This window comes from Rana temporaria, chromosome 1, assembly GCF_905171775.1.
Source record: "Rana temporaria chromosome 1, aRanTem1.1, whole genome shotgun sequence".
NCBI classification, from domain to species: domain Eukaryota; kingdom Metazoa; phylum Chordata; class Amphibia; order Anura; family Ranidae; genus Rana; species Rana temporaria.
Window position 1 is genome coordinate 236,321,009 of NC_053489.1, and position 4,398 is coordinate 236,325,406.

The 4,398-nt window shown below is 46.2% G+C and overlaps 1 pseudogene; it reads left to right on the top strand.

Annotated features, from left to right (window-relative positions):
* The first annotated feature begins 3,295 nt into the window (after nucleotides 1-3,295).
* LOC120925177 lies at nucleotides 3,296-3,452 on the top strand (annotated as a pseudogene).
* Nucleotides 3,453-4,398: the final 946 nt, after the last annotated feature.

A 4,398-nucleotide genomic window follows, 5' to 3' on the forward strand; every position in this document is an offset into this window, starting at 1 on the left:
CTCCTCCGGATTTTGTTCCGATGGCTTGTATACACCATCGGATCCAAATCCGCGCGGAACACATCCGCGGTGACGTGCCGCGACGATGACGCGGCGACGTGCGCGACGCTGGAAGGTAATCATTACGACGCATGCGAGGGAGGGGAGCGGACAGATTGATCCGGTGAGTCTGTACAGACGACCGGATCAATCCGCTGGACACGATTCAAGCGGATAGATTTCTTAGCATGCTTGAAATCGATCGGCCGGACGAATCTCCGCGGATAAATATCCGCTAGGCCGTACAGATGACTGGAACTGATCCGCGGATCAATCCCAGCGGATAGATCCGGTCGTGTGTACGAGACATAATTCCTCCCATTTCAGCTTCCTAAGAAGGTGTGGTAACAATGCTGCAGTGCTCTTGAATTCAGTTGCCACGCTCATGCAGGCTGTACTTGCCTGCACTTTGGGGGGGAGGATTTTTTTTTTTACAGGAGGCATGGCTATCAGCATTGACACTGCTGATTCACAGGCATGTAGCATGTCAATCAGAACCTGGCCACACCTAGTCCTGCCCACTGCTCTCTGGACAGCACTGCCTCTGATTCTTAATCCTCCCACTGTAAGTTGCAGTGTCACCTACAACATAAATTAACTGGTATGGTAATTGTTTAGGTTGTCATACATGAGCCTTTAGCTGTACCTTAATAAAAAAGCTACTCACCTTATAACTCAAGGTTTATGTTAGATGTGCTTGTGTAATGCCTTTGGGATTAACAGCATCAGCTGCACAATATTCACAGATATAAAAAGGAAAGTCTTTATATCTTCTTAGTCTCATAGTTAATGCTTAAGATTTCCATAAAGTTGAACCAAGCAATACTTCAGAAGAAACCATAAAAGTTAGATATAATAAAAATGGTGTGTTGGATTAGGGACAGCTGCAAATTTTGGTCTCAGTTGAATGGTCATCCTAACCTGGCCGTGAAAAGGAATGAGAATATGTAGTACATTATTTTTTATTTGTAACTCCAGGCAGAATCACAAATTGCCAATGAATGAAGTTATGTATTCACTAAAAGAATAATTTTTTATTTTTAATGCACTAATGCAACTACCTAAATAAGACTTGGTACCAGGCTTCTGCAATCCTCTGCACAGTAGAACTCAGGCAATGAAATGGAAGAGAGCAGCACTAGGATCCAATTAGGTGTGCTGTACTGCACAAGTGCTGAAAGGGACCTTTTGATAGGATGAGAAAACTTAAGGATGCTACTTCTTCATTGTCCAAACCCAGACTGCGAATGGGGCAAAGAAAAGTGAGGACTGCATAGATAGATGTGTAGTACTACCCCCCGGAGGAGCTGCTGGATTTTTGGGTGGCAAATTACATCTTGGCTCCTCCGAAATTCCTAGGGGTCAATGATGCGTATTGCATGTAGTAGAAGTAAAGGAATGTCCATGACAGGTGCTCTTTGCAGTCCTCACCACAGTAAACTTGTGGTGAGGAAAGTAAAGTTGAAGAAGAATGGAGAATAGCAGATTCAGGCGTGATAATAGGAAACAGTCCTGCTCCTTAATGTAACCCTTCTATGCACCACTCCTGTCGGAATGGGTTTAGTGTACCCGGACAGGCCTCTCTCACTGACCTGGCAGCCAGAGTATCACTCGGACAATTGTAGGATAAAGTCTCTGCCACAGGCCCTCCTTAGTGAACTTGAACTTGAGAAAGAGCCTCTGCCACAGACTCTCCTCGGTGAGCCTCAGAAAGATACCTCTGCCACAGGTCCTCTCTGGATTGGATTCTTGGAGATATCTCTCCTTAGATGAGTTACACCTGGATCTCCTTCAACTTGTCGCCCAGGTACCGACTGACAGGTGATCAATCCCTCAGTGTCCGAATACCTCAATCCCCGGTGGTTCGTCCAGGCCCTTTTGGACCGCCAGCCTCTCAATGGCGCTCCTCAGACTGACTCCCCACCGAACAGCAGTAAAGGTGGGAACCCAGTCGCTCACTGGGTTCCCGTCACTGTTCAGATGCTCCAGGCCAGCATGGTCCCGGAACCAGGAACACTGTGCGGCACGCACACCCCGGCCAGGTAGGCCATAGCGCCGGGGCGCTGTGGTGTGGCCACCCTAAAGGTGGGTGCCACACTGGACGAACAAGACCCAGACCAAATGGCGTCTGTCTCATAAATACCCCACCCCAGCATGAACAGCAAGGACAAACCCTCCTGATTGGCTGCTGGGAAAGAGCACCCAAACCTTGACTCCACTGCTGCCACCTGCAGCACCAGGGATAGAAGAACACCCCAGTAAAACAGAATAAGCCCACAGCACAGCCAACCTGAGACAGAGACCCAGTTTTGCATTTAACAATCTGGATCAGAGTTTAACTACACTCTGATCTACCCTTAAATTTAACTAGCACCAGTACTATAAAGTACAGGCGCTACAGACATACAAAACCTTTAGCGGGTAATGCAACTCATACATGTGTATTTAATTGTTTGTATGGCATTAAGCTTTACATCTATCATTAAAAAAATAATAAATAAATAAAAAAAAACAGCATATATCAGCACTGGGACAAGGCTGTATGGCAGCCAAAGCAAAAATGGCAAAGTGTTCCCTACCCCCAGTTTGTCCAGTTCCCAACATGTATTTTCTATTGTGCACTCCCTTATATATCCACTGTGTAGCCGCATAAATCACCTTTCATTTGCCACTTTCCTGTGTGTATAATGGGATGGGATCTACACCGACCATGTAATATAAATGCCAGCTACATACAGTATATGTATACAGTGGTCAATACAGTACTACAGAGTACATTTATTTGAAACAGGCTATCGGTTAATGCTGTTCTGTCAATCCATTAACATAGTCTGAAGTTATTTCAACTTCCCAAGCACATGGTTGGTTGGTTTGCAGAAAACTCAGGGGTTAGGGTTTTCTGGACCAACCTTTAAAAGACCCATAATGCCATACCTGTACTTTTAACTGAAGTCACTCAGCAAGGTTGAAATGGGCAATAATGGGGTCTTTGTTATCAGTCTGTCCTCTTAATATAAAAAGGTGGGTTCCCAGCCGCCATATGTCAGTGTGTGTTGGAGTGGTTGAGAGAGATCTGACCTTCTGTGTAGGGAACGTTTGTTGTTAATGGTGTTAAATACAGAGGATTGGTACATAATGTCATGTATCCTCCACACCCCAAGTTCACATTTCAGAGACCACCCAAAAGTTTTTTTTAGGACTACCATTTTGTGTGTGTCAGATGCAGTTGTAGTGCTGTTTAGCTACAGCAACACTCACCGCTTCTCGGCCTTTTGGCTAAGATCAAGTGTAGTATCTGTTCTTATCAGTTACCAGTAGGTGGTGCTATGCTAACCGTCCTGAGTACACGGCGAGGTGGAAAGGGATGGCGGTTGATAGATGCTAAACCTGCTGGCGTGGAGGTGGAAGCCTTCTGATTTGGACGGAGAAACATGAGGTCGAAGCTGAGGGGCCGGGCCCCTGGCCTGGATTTGGTGGCGCCTGCCCCGGTCAGTTGTTCGGGAGAGAACACTAGCTCCTCCTTCCCCTTGGGGGGAGCGGTTAGTATTTCCCGAACGTGATTAGGTGGGAGTGATGGGAGTAGTGGGAGTAGCCTATTGGCGTGGGCTTTCCCCAATCTCTGAGTTCCGACCTTCCTGGCTGGGAAGGTCGGTCCTGACAGATTGAGCTGACTTGGTGAGCTGGAAGGAGTAAACTGCAAATCCCACAAGGTGCAGGGGCAAAAAAAGCAAGGTGGGTCCTTGTTTTGGAGGCTGTTTCTGTGAGGACTGTGTGCACATGTGGCTGCTAGCATACTGCTCACCGCTGCATCTGAGAGGGAGAGAGGCACAGTGAGACCAGAGAGCGCTACAGATGTTGGAGGAGTCCGCTGCATGATCATAGGGGAAGGCTAATGGAAACACAGACTGGTTGTTTTTCATCCAGTATACAGAGGGAGATGATCTGCTAACATAAGAAATTGGTGAGAGGCTGCTGCCCAAATTCACATTACATTTTGATAAAAGAGGGACTGTGTTGCCTTCGAGTATCACAGAGCCAGTGACATTATCAGTGCTTAAAGGGACCAGAGCCACTGTTATCATCAGTTCTTAAATGTACATTATCCTAAGCACTCCAACATAACAGTTGGGCCCCAACAGGTGGTCAGCAGAAGAAAGTATATTAGCATAATTCTCCCTAGTTAGGATTGCCCCAGTATAGAGTTTAGGAGAAGTTGCTCTCGACACCCATTGCTTGTGTTAAATAGTATACAGTATGTTTTCTACTGTTCACCTATTTGCATTATATTCCTTGCTGTAGTTTCACTGTTTGTTGTTTCATATCTCTTTTACTACTGGAGTATAGTATACACATCTGCAA